At 36.6% G+C, this 17,321-nt stretch overlaps 1 pseudogene; it reads right to left on the reverse strand.

Moving 5' to 3' along the window:
• Positions 1-11,184: 11,184 nt before the first annotated feature.
• Positions 11,185-13,522, reverse strand: LOC140852378 (uncharacterized; annotated as a pseudogene).
• Between the last annotated feature and the right edge of the window lie 3,799 nt (positions 13,523-17,321).

Genomic DNA, 17,321 nt, shown 5'->3' on the forward strand with positions numbered 1-17,321 from the left:
GTAGAATCATAAATTGAAAAATTATAAGGTATTATCATATAATTACCTTGTCTAGCAGCAACTTGCTTCTTTCTCAGCCTGTTCGGATCCAGGGAGGCAATGTATTGAGGATAATTCCTCTTCCAATATCCCTGTTTCTTGTAGTAGAAGCATTCTACCTGACTCTGGTCGGACTTGGATTTCTTGGTTTGACAGGGCTTGGGTGCCCCAATACTTTACACCCTTTTTTTGTTCTTCTTGTTCTTCTTCCCTTTCTTAAAGGGTCGACGTCCAGAAGAAGACCCTCCAACAACATTCACTGACTTCTTGTGGAGCTGGTGATCCTTCTCAAAGTTTTGCAGCAATCCCAGCAAATCGTGATAGTTAACTGCAGGCTTTGTCATTCAAAAATAAGTAAAAAAAGGGAGGTAGGACTTGGGCAGAGAGTTCAGAATAGCTTTTTTCTCCAACTGCTCATATAGGGGAAAGTCGAGCTTGCTTAGGCGCTCAATCATCTCGATCATGTACAATACATGATCAGTGACTGATGCTTCTTCTCTCATTCGAGCATTGAAGATGGCACAACTAGTCTTGTGCCTCTCAATATCATCGAGTGTGCCAAAGAACTCGTTCAATATTTGTAACATATCCTATGGTAGAGCATTCTTAAAATGATAACTGAACTCATCGTTCATTACCACCAGCATAATACAACGAACTGTAGTTTAATCGTTGAGCCACTACTGACAAGTGTCTCTGACCGTGCTATGCGTTCGGAGCTAGCTCCTCGGGTGTCAGATCTATCAACACATATAAGATCTGTTTGTGCTCCAGGATAATTTTGAGATTTCGATACCAGCTATCAAAATTTGGTCCCATCAGTTTATTACTATCTAATAGTGATCAGAGCAATAAGGTGGCGGCTATAACTGTAAAAGAAAAATCAAAACCTAATTAGTATATGAATTGATTAAGTCTAAAGACATACATTTTAGTCTAAAGGTTCTCCTACTATTTTATTCGAATTGATAGCCTTTACCTTCAATTTGAGAAATTACACTAATTTTTTAGTAGGTACTAGAATCTATATGAACTGCACATAAGCTCGAGTGTGGCTTGACCAATCTTTGTGCACTCATAGGTAGGTTCTTAACCAATTATTTCATCAAATAATTTTTAGTATTCAATTTTGCCCCAGACACCTCTTTAGTAGATGTGTGGCACCTCAACTGAAAGTTTTGGTTATATCCAAATATTAACATGCTAGAATTTAGTACATCTAACAAATAAGTGACCAGACTCGAGTGTGGCTCGACCAACCTGACAATCATCAGAAAGACACAACTAAATCAACATATTATGATGATAATTTTGACAGCCAGATGAGCACCAGGCGTGTGGCGCCTCCAATGATCATCTAAACTGTTGGACTCATTATCACCTAATTTAATGGGAGACGATAATCTAGTTATCACCATAACTATTTCATTTTTGGAGACCTAACAATTTTAGAAGATTTAATTAGTTGAATTGAGAGAAGAGAAAAGACTTGATCAGTTAATCTTAATCCCCCACTGACTTCACCAAGTCAAATTAAAGAAAATTAGGCAAAAGCTGTTCCAGCCAACTAGTCATAAATCTTCTCACTAACTTTACCAAGTTATAAAGATAACTCAAGACAAGTTGAACTAGGGGCACCTAAATCAGTCATACTAATTTTTTAGTTAGCATGGGTCAACTCCAATCATTAAGTGATCAAACCAAAACATGATTTACTATGTTGGTCAGATAAGTGAGATTGATGGGAGAGATATACCATTAACTCAACATAAACTCAATCTATGTGAGTAGCTCTCAATTAATGACCACCGATCAAAGTTGCCATACTTACCTTAGACACCAATTGATTAGTCATTTTTAATTTGATCAACTGATAGACTTGGATTCGGCCACAGAGCTACAATCAAAATTCATATTGGCCTAATCAAAGATATGGACTTGATCAACTACAACTATTAAAATTGATCAAGAGAAGAAATTGATAATCAGAATTAACTTTTAATTAGATTTGATCAATTACTAACATGGTCCATTATCAATGATTTCTAACCCTAGGTCTAATCCAGTTAAATGAACTTGACTCGAGCTAACCCATTAATCCATGAATTATAAAATTAATGTTTTAGATCTTTAATTCTCAAATCTAGATCACTTAATTTTTAATTAAGTTTTGGGCTGACATGGGTTCAGATTTGGTGTTTGAAAATAGTTTTTAATTTTATAAAATCTTTTTACAATCAATCATCTAATGATCAAGACTCTAATTTTAGATCTAATATACATTATTTTAGATCTAAAATAAAATTTTAAAATTTTTTTATTGTTCATCATTATGAAAAAGACCATGCAGCACCCCTACATGCCATAGGAGATCCCATCGAATGGATAAATAAGATTATGAAATCCTGATTTCTCCTATGATCAGATGGTTATGAGGATCTATCCAATCAAATTACTATACTACTCAGATTTAAAATTAATTATTTAGATCCAATCTAAATAACTAAAATTAGATTATATGCAAAAAGTTTATGTCATAAGAAACCTTGCTCTGATACCAAATGAAAGAAAATTAGATAGTTCAAAGCATGTATTTTTAAAATTTTATAGCAAAATAATAAAAGATTAAACACTTTAATCTTTTAATCAAGCTTTAGATCAGATCTAAACTACCATTAAGGATCTATAAAATAAAAAATTTATATATAAAATATGATATAAAATAGAAAATTGCATCGATCACATCGATATCCTAAATCTGATCTAACATTTAGATATATTGGTTGAGTTCAAAACTCATCACCTTTTCATGGATCGATGATCTCCACTATTGATAGATATGGTATGAAGCTCTACTAATATCGAGCAGCTGCACAGATCATCCGACCTCTACAAATCATCCACTCAAATCCCTGATCAGATCTTCCTTTGCAGGAGTGCTAGCTCACGTCGAAGGCTCTGGATGGCTGATCCAAGCTCCTTTCTTCAGATCTTCCAAACTCTTTTAGATTGAAAGATGAAGCTTTACAAGGAGGTAGTGATGTAGAAGATTGGACAAGACTTACTCTTGTATTTTCTTCTCACAAAACCTAGATTTGAAACCCTAGAACCCACAGTTCACACCCGAGAGGAAGAATACTTCCTCTGTTTCTCACGCATGGAAGCCCAACCCACTCTCAACTTTTACATCCCCACTCTTGAGTCTCTTATGCCAAAAATCACTCTTAATCTTGGACAAAACTGATCCCCTTTTAAGGTTGGCATCCCATGAAAGATAAGGATAAGAAAGAGGTAGTTTCGGTTCAAATTCAAATGTTGGTTAATCTTTATCACCAATTTGAATTAAATTTTGAATCAAACTTTATCCTTATCTTATGAACTCAAAGAGAGGCCGACCAACATGAGAATGGTGTAAAAAATTCTCATGTAAAAATATTTTATGCATGGAAAAAGGTGATGGCATGAAGAGGAGAGTCCAACTCAATTTGGACTCTAGATTTTCATTTAAATTCAAATCCATTTGAACTCAAATTTAAACCAATAAATTTTTAATTTAAAAAAAATTAGATGAAAACATGAAAAAGGCTTCTGGGTATGAGAAAAATCATGCAAAATTATTTCTCAAATGAAGAATAAGAGGGCACAGAGAAAGGAGGTGCAAGGGATTCGAATTCGAATTATTTTCTTATCTAATTAGATTCTTAACCCAACTAAATTAAGTTAAACCCAATTGGATCATTAAACCTAATCTAATTAGATAATAAATAGCTTCGATTAAATCTTAATCAAGTCAAAAATTAATCGAGCTCAAGTCTTGATCATATCAAGAATCGAACACCCTTAGCGATTAGGTCATCTCATAACCTAATCGAATCAAACCAAATTGAATCCAATTCAGTTAGATTTGATCTAAAATTCAATACTCAATCAAATTGAGTTAATTAGCAATCTAATTACTAATCAATTTTTTATAATTTATCAATAATTAGCAAATTAATTTATTATAATTTTTGCATAGGGTTAATAATCAATCAAATTGACTATTTTATCCTAGAACAAATCTTAATCATTGATCAGCCATATAATTAGTTAGAAACTTTTTTGAGTGTGACCCTATAGGTTTAAACCTAAGTTGATAATATAAGAATAATTTTTTTATACCAATCAAAGTGATCATCTAGCAATGATACCTAACGTCTGGATAGGTCGAAAGATTGCAAAGTATCATTTAAAAACTTATTGACATATGGTTACCATATAATTCATTCCTTTAACCCAAATACTCAAGGTGATCTAGAGTTTAACTATCAACCTTGGTATGGTCATCTACATTGTATTTCAATTTTTAAAATTCATCACATGGATTATTTCGGCCAAGATTTTACTGAATTGAAACACACTGATACATTAACTCCTACTTATTCAGAGGGGTCAATTCTATCTTGACTCACACACTGACTTAGCAAGTACTTGACTGTGTCCAGAAATCTTTTATCACTGAATTAAAAATTTAGATAGTCTGGCACCAAAGCATAGTGAGTTACTTACAAGTCACCATGGTGATCTCAGGTCAGAAGGACACTTATACCCATATCCTATGCAAGCTACTCTTGACAGTAGAGTACTCAACAATTGATCATGTTCAGTGAGATGTACTCTTACGTCTCACTTGCATGCCATGCCAGTATCTCCATACTCCTTGGTTAAGAGGATAATCAATGTACATGGCACACAATGATCTATACTTGATATAGCTATCATCCTAATAATAATATATCATTTGGTCGTAAACTTAAGGTTTAAGGACTAAATGATATATCCTCTTATATCGAATCAAATAGTCCTAAAGACTTCATCACATAATGGAGTTCAAAATAAGATGTACACGATGATGAGAAAACTAAATAATATTTATTAATTTAATAATTTATATATCATTATAATAATAAGCTCAATCATTAACAGACTGGTGAATGATTTTGGAATATAATTTTCAACATACTCGACTTGGTATATCTTGCTGTGAAAATCATGAGTAGATATTAGTCGAATCCAGACTGGGTACATTGGATTACTGTAAAAATATCTCTAAGTACTTGAGAAGCACTAAAGGATCATTCCTCATCTTTGAAGAAGGGTTAGAGCTAAGAGTGGGAGGATACACTGATGCTGATGGTAGAATATCTACATCAGTATATATTCTTAAGCTATGTTGGTTTGATTTGTTGGAAGGATTTTAGGCAATCGATCAATGAAAATTGAATATGCTATAAATATGCAGGATGTATTCTGGTTCTTATGACAGTTGTGGAACTAGATGTCATGTCATTAGCTACTATGATATTATACTACAAAGATAATGGTCCATAGTCCTCGCTAAGGAACAAGGTCTTACCAGAAGTCCATGCACATAGAGCACAGATATACGTGATTACCTAAAATAGAAATACATGGAGGTATAGAAAGTAGACTCCACATGATAGTGGTAGGCCCAAGTCACTTAGCCAGCTAAACACCAAAGCCTGTCTTCAGAAAATAGAGCTCAGGTATATAGCAGATTGACTTTAGTGAAAGTGAGAATTTGTTAGATGTGTGTCCTAGAAGCCAATCTTGACTGACACATACCTTTCTCTGGGATATATTTTGTACTTGTTGGAAAGTTTTTAAAATCAATCATGTCTTATGTGTCCATGATTTATCTTAAAAATTAACAAAGATGATTTTGTGTATTCTCAAGGTGTTAAGAATTTGAGACATATATCATTAGTGGTTAATTTTTAAATACTTCCGATCGAAGGATCATCATGGAGATAGTGATCAATCCATTTAAGATTGATGCATGGATCACCTCTCTTTAGGGTAGATGAGTCTCGAGTCTATGGTGTAGAGACATTGGGATGAGAGTATAGGTGATTGTTAGAGAACAACTTGTATTGAGTGTGACCAATATGAGAAACCACTCGGATGTCTACTTACTCATCAGTGGTCTTCTCGATGCTGCAGTCGTGTGACTGATCCTTTGACCTATGGTGTGTTAGCTATTCGCAGTGAGGCTATATAGTTTGACTAACATTCTCTTAGCCTCTAGTCATTCAAGTTCTTACTATGTATGTTGGCTATTGTAGGTTCAGATTCACTGTTTGGAGTAGGATGCATCTAAATAGAATCTATCGATCTTGGTAGAAAAGGAGAAGTCCTATGCGATTCGTAAGACTGAGTTCAGAAAATCTTTGGCCAGAGTAAGTGTGAATACTGAAAAAAAAATTCTACAGGATTCACAAATGAATTTGAGTTGAGCCAATCTAGCATATGATTGACGATGGGATTTAACGAGTTCTTCATGACCTCTGTCAAGTCATGATTCATGATAGAAGGATTGTATCACATGATAACTACACCTAGGGGTTCACTTTTCTATTCTACTGGGTTGCCACTACATGTTATTAGACGTCATTGGTGGATCGTGAGAACTCACTAAAATTATTTTTGAATAAATGATATTTGTTGAGGTAAGTTGGAATCATTTCAACCCATCGAAAAGAGTTTCGATAATACTGTGATGGAGATCATGGTATATCTCATTACCAGATAGAATAGAACCTGAGGGGTCCCATACAAAAGGAGCATGACCTAATCAATGACTTGGATCATATTTGAATTATCAATCGGATTGATCGTTTGAATTTTAGAAACAACTAATTTGTAAGCATTATAATTTTAGCAGCTGCTAATTGTTAGCATGGGGACTTAATTGTAAATATTATTATTTTTTTAAGACTGATTAAATTATAAATTAAATTTTAATTAATTTAAATTAGATTTAATTTAATTAGATTTAATTTAATTTAATACTAATTGGATTCAATTATCTAAATCATATTTAGATTTCAGGCTTGATTGGATCAGGTTTGATAGTCTTTTCAAATTTGGCTCATTTCAGACTTGATTTGAATCCAATTGAGGCCCTATTTGAATCAGAAGAACCTTGATTCAGAGAGTCCTGGTCCCCTAAGACTTTCTCTCTAGATATCACACCAAGGAGGGAAGTAGGTGATGGTTTTCTTGTTGCCTCTTTCTTCTTGCGCACGTGAAGGAGAAGGGGCGCTAATAGTTGGCGGCCCACCTTATCTAGAACTCTCTCTCTTCCAATTTTTTTTTATTTTAATTTGATTCAAAATAGGATAAAACCTTATCTGATATGGTGTGTAAGGAATGATATTTTTATGTGATAAAAAATATTGAAAAAGGGTGTGCGTGCGTGAGAAAGTTTTGGGTGGTTCCTTTCTTGCGATGTTGCTTCTTAACGCCTTCTCATCTCATCCATTCATTTGATGCTTTGAAATCTTATCTAATTAAGAAAGGGTGGGATAATATTTGGTGTGACAAAAAATTATTAGGCATGAAAGAATTGTTGCATGAAAGAGGGGACAGCTCTTTTAAGATGTCTATTTTTCCTTGTGCCATCTATCTTTCTTTCTTACATCCCAATGCCTTCCTTCCTTCATCTTCCACATCAAGATCTGATAGAGATCAGATCTAAGAAGAGAAAAGAGAGAGAAGAAGAGAAGAAGAAGGATTTTTCTTCTCTTCATAGTGATCTGGTTCAGATCCCATCGGATCTGCGCGAAAGAGTTCGCGCAACGATCTCCTTCTTCAAGATCTAGAAGAAGAGATCTAGATTCAAAGATGAGGAGTGAGATCTGTAAGATACTAACATATCGATGATCTCAGTGCTTTGATCAGACAGTTCTGTGTGGATTCCAGCAAAGGTCGGGCACGTGCGTGGCTACGATCAGAATTCGGGACATCCACAGGATCCGAGGTATGGAGATCTGATCTCCGATTTATGTTTCTAACGATTTATTTTTCTTTTTTAGATTTCAGATTATGATTGATTATTTGTATCAAGATCCTAACTATAGTTTTCATATTAGATCTGATATGTGTTTAAATTAAAATATTTTAATATATTTATTTTCACTACGTAGATGTCTAAAAAAAATTTTGAACTACACGTATGAAACCGTAGCGATTTTCTAACAGTATGCGATGTCTGTCACTTGCTCAATTCAGGGTATGACAAATTAAGTTATATCAGAGCCTAAGTTTAAGATCATTAGGGATTAATGTAATAAGATCATGATAATAAGAGTAATATATTTTAGGATTTTTAGAACTCATCAGAAAGATTGAGAGTCGGGTAGAACTACACTATGAGTTATCTTAATTGTGAGTTATCTTAATTGAATCTTATTTGTGATGATTATTTTATTTTCATGAAATTAGAATGCCACCTCACCATACTTATAGCCAAAGTGTAATGAGCAGCTTGAGAATTCTCAGAGTAGGTAAATTTGTGCTTAAGGTTCTAATTTGTTAGATTTGGATTCAAATTAAGTGTAAGAGGATTTGCTATGGAACACTATTATGCATTATGATTATTTATTTATTTATTATTGAAGTAAATTTGGATGTTCAATTTGATATTGGGTATACCTTGATATCACCTCAAGCTTGAAGTTAATTATTTTATGATAGTTTAGGATTCATTCATAAGAAGTTATTTAAAGTTTGGGAGTACAAATTGATCAAGAGATTTTCTATCATTGTTGTTAAGATTGCTAGTGAAATCCTTTCCTGCTATTTTGGATCAAGATAAAAGATTTTATTTATGTCTATTTGAGATTTTAGGATACATGTAAATTTGCAATTCAAAATTTTGGGTTTATGAATTGATCTGGAGTTTCTTTTTTATTATTATTGAGGTCAGTATTAAAATCTAGTATGGTATAGAAAAACTGATTTAAAAGATTTGTATGATTACAATGAAAAGTATTTGATAGATCACTACAATAAATAAGACTTTAGTGATGGATTTTGTCATCAATGAAGTTTGAAAATCCATCACAAGTAGTTTTGTGATAGATTTTGTGACAAAAAAATCTATCACTAAAACCCTAGTCATAAAAAAATTATGAGGAAAATTTTTGTCACAAAACTTTGTGATGGAAATTTCCATCATAAATTCCGTCACAAATAGTAAATGATATTTAAAATAAAATTCATCATAAATTATGACAGATTTATGATAGATTTGTGATGAAAATTTATGATAGACTTATGACTGATTTGTGGCAAAAATTTATGTTAGATCAGTGATGAAAATTTATGATGGATTGTCTGTCACAATATTCTATCACTGATCCATCACAAATCTATTACAATATTTAGAACAAATCCATCATAAAGTCATCACAAATCTATCACAAAATTTCATCACTGATCCATCACAAATATATCACCATATTCAGAATAAATCTGTCACAAAATTTTATCACAAATCCATCATTGATTGACCATTAAATTTATTTTCTGCAAATAATCCTAAAATATCCAATAAACCACTCAAATATTCGTATACAACTAATTCATTCAGTAATTATTAATTCATAATAAATATAAAACTAACTTACAACAAATATAATGCAAATATTAATTCATAACATCATATTTTTTTCAAAAACTACAAACATTAAGATAAAAATTAAAATATCCCAAAGTAGCAAAGTATTACATTAAATTTTTTTAAAATATCTTATAATAAAATAGTTTAGCATCCAAAAAAAATCACACATCTGAATGGTCATGATCAGGCCAAGAGGCACATGATTGGTTGAATTCTGACATCATAGCACGCATTGCCTTCATCTCTTTCTGCATTATTTTCTTCCATCTCCTGCTGCAACTCCTGACGTACCTCCTGACATATCTCTTCTCGCCATTGGTCACATTATTATATAATCAAGTGTTGAACTTGCTCCTCAATGAAGTGCTGTGTTGAAGAACCAGGATATCCTAATGTTGCTGAATAGAAACTAGCCACATATCTCAATAATAGCTTAGGATCTTCTTTGTTCCCAAACCCATATAATCTTTCCTTTTTTGGGCCTCCAGTTGCTTGGACCCATGCATCTGGATCAAACTCGGATTGAGATGAGGCATCTAAGCCATACTTAGCAGTGAGAGTAGCAAAATATTTTTTTCTAAAATTATTAAAAATGCATTAACTTGATACTCATTGCAATATATTGATAAATAATAAATTTATCATTAAGTAGAATAAGTAAACTTATCGAAACCTTTTTAGACTTGTTGTCCACAAAGTCATCCGCACTTCCTTTTTGTTTGTGGGTTCACTCAAATACCTCAAGTTGCATTGGGGGCCTACCCAACTCCATAGTCTAAAAATGAGAAATAATAAAATTGCATGACAGTGCATATAAATAAATAAATAATTGAATAATAAATATTCTAAAGTAAAAAAATATAGTTTAATGTATCATTCTTTTTTTTATGCGTAGAAAATATGATAGAACCACCCATATGTTTGGTGATTCTACCACCTTTCTCTGTCATCCGATTCTTACGTGCAGCTTCTGATTTATCCTTCTATTTTGGAGAAATCCATATATCAATCCACTTATTTCAAACATCTAGTGCAATCCAAATAGCTAGGCCCATGACCTGTGGTCTCAAGAATATCCTCTTTGTCTCTAGCCTTCGTTAAGGCATCCTTCCTTGCTTGATTTAACATGTTAGAAAATCAATCTCTTAGAAGTCTACTCTCATACATGCTTAACCTCAGAAGTTTGATTCTCAAGTCATGTGTATTTCTCCTGACAAAACTCAAAAAAATTAGCTTTAAAAAAATACCATGAAAGAAATTAAACAATAACTTTATTCAAATATAAATTGACTAAATAAATCATTATTTCATGAAATTTTAGTAGAACCTCTCCTAAAATATGAACATCCACAAAATTTGAAATCTGCATTACAATTAACATACTATATTCAAATTAATTACTCAAACATAACATAATTCCACTAACCCAAAAATTATACGTTCACATCCTAAAGATTATATATTTCCATCGCATGAATCATCTTTTAAATCAAAATGAAAGACTTCTCCTAATTACATATCATTATTTGGAGATGTTGCCAAATTGCATCAATATTTTTTCATTCTTTTTCTTCTTCTTATTCTTTTTCTTTTTCTTTTGCCGTTGAACTATAAAAAATTATCTGAAATTTATTTCACAAAAGTTCATGAATCTCCATTAGCACCATCATCCATTTTTCCTAAGGTTGTGAGAAGTACTGCTTTATCGTCACAACAATAGCACGAGGAACCGAAGGATCAACAAAGCTGTGAGAAATTGAGTAAATTATAAAATATAGTGTAAAGTATATAAATTTATATCCTAATATAATACATACACATATATATAACCAAATTTTAAAAATATCTTTCATTCATCATTTCTAATGGTTGTCGGTTTGTAGGATCGATAAGTACTTGGGTCTCCTGATTTATGCCTCTCGTCCGAAACACGATCGATGAAACATTATCACCATCAATATGTTTCTCATATTGATTTGAAAAAATGGCTGCCTCTATATATAACCGTATAGATAGTGTCGGTAATGAGTTTAAGGATTTCTCTTCATGTCCTTCTCATGATTCTGAACTTATCATTCTACCTCTTGCTGACTTTTGTTTACTAGCACCACCTCTAACCATTGTGTCTGCAATTCAAAATAAAATTTGTATAATATGTTAGTGCATTTTCATTTTATTTTAAAGTCCAAGATGCTTAATTGTATGCATGAAGAGATAATATTCATAGAAAGACAATAAATTTCTTCATGATAAAATAATCTGACATTAATAAAAAGCAAAGCACTAATTACAATATATAGTAGCCAAATGAGTAAATAAATAAAATATATTCTAGATAAAAAGTCACATATGGACAATGTTACGGATATACAATATAATCATAATCTAAATCTATCCCATGAATACAAAAAAAGCATATACTAGTCAATCATGCATATCATCATCAGTGCTAGAAATTTGACCCTCATCATCATCTTCTTCAAGCTCATCTTCAAGCTCCTCAAATTTTTCTTCTTCCTCTTCCTCCATAGGTTGTGCCAAATTATGCTCTTCCTTTTCATCTACAATATCTACATGACCCCCATCAATGAGAACATTTGGATCATCAAGATCAATTATTGGTATAACTGACTTTGGATTAGACATGTCATCTTCTTGGTAAACTGCTTCAACCATGGGAATCATATCTTCATCTTATATTTCACTTAAAGGAAGATCAACTCTGCTCCTAGCTTTTGTTTTGCACACTGCCCACCAATCTCTTTTTTCTCTATTTCTTGATGGATAAGTCATGTAGTATACTTGTTGAGCTTGTTGAGCCAATACAAATGGCTCATTTGTAGATAGTCTAGATTTATATTTAATTTCAACTAGATTACGATGAGAATGTACTCTTAAATCTTTTTTTGTATCATACCAATCATATTTGAATAAGACAATCTTGTTTCTAATACCAAAATACTCCAACTCTAATATCTCAACCAACATGCCATAGTAGTCATGTTCATAGTTATTATAATAACTTCTTTTCACACAAACACCGCTGTTCATTGTATCTTTTTCTTATTGTTGTTGTATACGAAAGTTAAAGCCATTTGTAAAATACCCTTTGTAGCACTTTACCATAAGTGAAGGGCCTTGCACTATTTGCATGATGCAGCTATCTACTTGGTTCCTTTCTTCTATCACCTATTAATGAAAATAATGATCAGCACATACATTATCACTATACGAGAAGAAAAAAAGTTTGAAAATATTTTGAGCTTACAAACTGTCTCAACCAATTTGTAAACTCATGTCCACATAATCTTTTCACCTTCTCATCACCTATACTTGGATCCAACTGTGTTAGATATTCATCATATCTTTTGTAATTTAATTATAGTTAACTTATTAAGATAAATATATAATCACTTACTCATAATATAAATAAATCTCTAATACTTACCCAATAAATGGCATAATTTTTTGGGTATTTAACAACATATAAATATGTGCAACCTTGTACTCATCATTAGATATCATCATTTGAGAGTTATCAGGACCAAATGGTCGACCAGAATGGCAAAAAATAGAAAAACATCATGTGGATTCTACATCTCCCCCATCATCATTGCATAGGACTTGAGTTAACTTTATTTGGATGCTAGGTTCAAAATAAAATGAGTAGAATGTGAAAATTTCTGTATGATGTATGCCTCACAAATTGAACCCTCAACACAGATTTTATTCTGCACCTTCTTCTTCAAATCATGCATATACCTAATTTATATAGATACCATTAAAAAAATTGGAATATAACAACTTTGCATGCTTAGAGTTAAACTAGAAGTTTATAAAAGTTTGGGAAGCTTATGTCTCAAAAGTATACATCCAACGATATTGCACATGCCCACCAACTTTTACCTCGTAGGCTAGATGAATCGATAAGTGCTCCATAGAATCAAAGAATCCAGAAGAGAATATCATCTCAAGTTTATATAAAGTTTTCATAATGTCCTTCTCAAGTGTCTCCATATGATTTACTCATAGAACTGTTAAGCATATGTCCTTGAAGAAATTGCTAATCTTGGTTCATGCATCCCACATTGGATTGGGCAACATATCACGAAATGCAACTAGGAGTAACCTCTCTATAAACATATGACAGTCATGACTCTTAAAGCCATAATATCGAAGATCTTCTATGTCCATGCATCGAAATATGTTTGAAACATAGCCATCAGGAAGTTTCAGCTCTTTAAGCCAGAGACATGCATCTCTTTGTTATTCCTTGCTTAGTGTGTAAGAAGTTTTAGTTTTTATAATCCGTCCATTTGAATGCATCAATTCTAACTCCGAACGCTTGGAATACTTCCTCAAGTCCTTTCTAGCTTTTAGGTTGTCATTAGTTTTGCCCTTAACATCCATCACTATATAGAAGATATTTTCAAACACATTCTTCTCGATGTGCATTACATCAAGATTATAACGAATCAGATTAGTGTGCCAATAGGACAACTCCCAAAAGATACTTTTCTTCATCCAATTATGTTCTTTACTAAATCCAGCTATCTTTTTGTTGATGCAAGAATCTGCTTATGCCGAAGAAGCTGGAGTCGCGGTCGCCGCTGGGACCTGCAAAAGAAGTCAAAACCGGAGGTGGGGTTGCTCCGGCAAGACCCTCCGATACTCAAGTCAGTTCTCTGCTTCAACAAGAATGGAGTGCTTGAACAGAAATTTTAGCAGAGTTTCTAGGTAAAAATGAGAGCTTATAGAATGATGTATCTGGGGTTCCCCTTTTATAGGCGAAGGGGGCAACAAACTGATAGCGACGTCTGTAACCGTCCGACAGCGGGCCGCCCAGAGTCAGGAGGAGTTTGTTGCGGAGAGTAGTGGGGTGGACCCGTGGCTATCACCGGGGCATGCCGCGTGGAGTCTGCCACGAGGAACGGAGCGGCGTCCGTTGTCGCGACTTGCCAGAGAATGGAAGAATCGCGCGATATCCATCGCAGGGAGTGGAGCAGGATCGTGGCCATTATTACGGCCTGCCAGGGAGTGTGGAACCGTGTGGAATCCGTCGTAGGAGGCGGAGCAGAGTCGTGGAGCGATGGAGGCGCGTGGAATCTGCTGCAGGGAGGTGGAGCAGAGTCGTGGAGTGATGGAGGCGCACGGGATCTGCCGCAGGGAGTGGAGCAGAATCGCGGCTGTTACTGCGATGCGCCAGAGGGTGAAGGTTCGCCGGCTGAAGTCTGGCTGGAGCGTCTGGTGGAGAGAGATAGTTAGCCATCTGTCTGAGAGGAGCTCGAAATTCGGCTTTCGCAGGAGTTCGGATGGAGTCTTCCTTCAGTCACAGTCGGGGGTGAAGTCCGGCTCCCGTAGGGGTCTGGGCGGAGCTCTCCTGCAGCTGGAGATGAGGCCTGACTCCCGTAGGAGCTCGGGCGAGGTCCACCTGCAGTTGAAGTTGGGGATGGAGCCCGGCTCCCATAGGAGTCCGGGCGGAGCTTACTTGCAGTTGGAGTTGTGGGTGGAGTCCGACTCCCATAGGAGTCCGGACGAGGCTTAGCTGCAGTTGAAGTTGGGGACGGAGCCCGGCTCTCGTAGGAGTCCGGGCGGAGCTTACTTGCAGTTGGAGTTGTGGGCGGAGTCCGGCTCCCGTAGGAGTCCGGACGAGGCTTACCTGCAGTTGAAGTTAGGGACGGAGCCCAGCTCCCGTAGGTGTCCGGGCGGAGCTTACTTGCAGTTGGAGTTGTGGGCGGAGTCCGGCTCCCATAGGAGTCCGGACGAGGCTTACCTGTAGTTGAAGTTGGGGACGGAGCTCGACTCCTGTAGGAGTCCGGGCGGAGCTTACTTGCAGTTGGAGTTGTGGGCGGAGTCCGGCTCCCGTGGGAGTCCGGACGAGGCTTACCTGCAGTTGAAGTTGGAGAGGGAGCCCGGCTCCCGTAGGAGTCCGGGCAGCGTCTTCCTGTAATCAGAGTCGTGAGCGGAGTCCGGCTCCTGTAGGAGTCCGGGCGAAGCTTACCAGCAGTTGAAGTTGGGGACGGAGCCCAGCTCCCGTAGGAGTCCGGGCGGAGCTTACTTGCAGTTAGAGTTATGGACGGAGCGATGGAAGTTCGCCATCAGCAGTCGAAAGTCGGAGGAGACTTGCAAGGGTCAATCCCATCAAGAATTTCGGCTGAGGGTATTTTATATCCAACACTAGTCCCCCTACTTTCGAGTTTGAATTTTGAATGAAGGAAGTACAGAGAGGTTTGCACAGCCGAAGTTGTCCCCTTGAATCCTGTGCACGACGACCCCCAGATATTTCAGCATTAAATGCGCGCGTGCTGGAGTCTTTTTGAATCGGGGCGATACGAAGGGACCCTTCGAAATTCTCGCTGGTACGCTGGCCTAGGTACGGTGCAGTAATGGCCCTGTCAGCCGTTAGTCGCTTTTAGCCACGTGCCGTGGTGAGTGGGACACGTGTCGATCGCAGGCCGGTCTGGGGGGATTCGCGATCATTATGGTGCCGGATCTCAGGGTCTATTTAAACCCGCCCTTCCGTCTTTAGGGACCCTATTCCGCCTGAGAGTTCTATCGGTATCCGCCCCTTCTTCGAGAGTCCCGATTCTCCTTGGTGTCTTCTTGGGCCATAGGCATCCTTCGAGTCGTCCCTTTCCTCGCCCCTCTGCATCCCTCAGGGCGATCTAGGATAGTCCCAGAACCTCCGTTCTTCTTCTTGCCATTTAGGGGCCTTTTTCTTCGCCATTTTCTTCTGTCGTATTCCTCCGAGTTAGTCTCTTATGACCTCTCATCCTTTGTCCCGTCTGTTTTCTTTGAGATCTTTAGGGTCTTCATTTGAAGTTATTTGAAATGTCTTCCGGCACTTCCGCTTCCAGCAGTTCTGGGAGTTCTTCCGCCTCAACCCCCCAGGTCCTCCATTCTGTAGATGAACCCACATCTAGGGCTGGGCTTCACCGATTTTTGCGTCGGGTGCCATTCCATGCTCCCTGACTCTGGATGAACTCCTTCTGATAAGGGTTCAGTATGGAGTTCCTTCGGAGTACGATCTGGAGCTGCCTGGCCCCTCCGACCGGGCTAGCACTCCCCCACCTGATCATTTTTGCCTGTATCAGGAGGCGTTCCGTGCCGGGCTTCGGCTTCCGCTTCCGTCCTTTGTTGTCGCCCTCTTCCGCTTCTTAGATATCTCTTTGGCTTCGGTTGCTCCGAATTCTTTTAGGTTTTTGATAGGGTTTCTTTTCTTTTGCCACGTAGTCGAGGTCCAACCGTCCCTCTCTCTGTTTAGGCATTTCTATACCTTCAAGCGTCATCCTTCGGCGAAGGACTGGTGGTATTTCTCCCTTCAGTTTGGCAAGAAGGGGTTGCTGAAAGGTGCCCCCTCTTCAATCACAATTGGAAGGAGAAATACCTCTTCATCCACTGCCCGACCCTGAGGCTGGGCCTGCCCCCTTGGGGCTCTCTGAGGGACTCTGTCCGTCGGGCCCCTAGCCTGGGGGAGGACGACCTCCAGCTGCCCGAAAGCTTCTTGACTACTCCGCTCCTTCCCTTCCCAACCTTCTGAGGGAGCAATTTTTGTTCAACATCAGCCTGAGCCCCCAGGACCCTGCGAGTACTCCATCTTTTCCTTTCTCTTCTTTTCTTCCGTCCTTCTTCTTTTTCTTTATTTTTCTTCTCTTTTCTCTTTTCTTTTTTTCTTCTTCTTTCTTTTCTTTTCTTTTCTTTTCTTTTCTTTTTTTTGCGTGCTACCCCTTCCTTTTTCATCCCATTATCGATTTCTGATTTTTGATTGATTGATTTTTTTTTTCTGACGTCGTCCGTAGGTTACCGGTGATTGTCA

This window comes from Elaeis guineensis, chromosome 11 (assembly GCF_000442705.2).
Source record: "Elaeis guineensis isolate ETL-2024a chromosome 11, EG11, whole genome shotgun sequence".
NCBI classification, from domain to species: Eukaryota; Viridiplantae; Streptophyta; class Magnoliopsida; order Arecales; family Arecaceae; genus Elaeis; species Elaeis guineensis.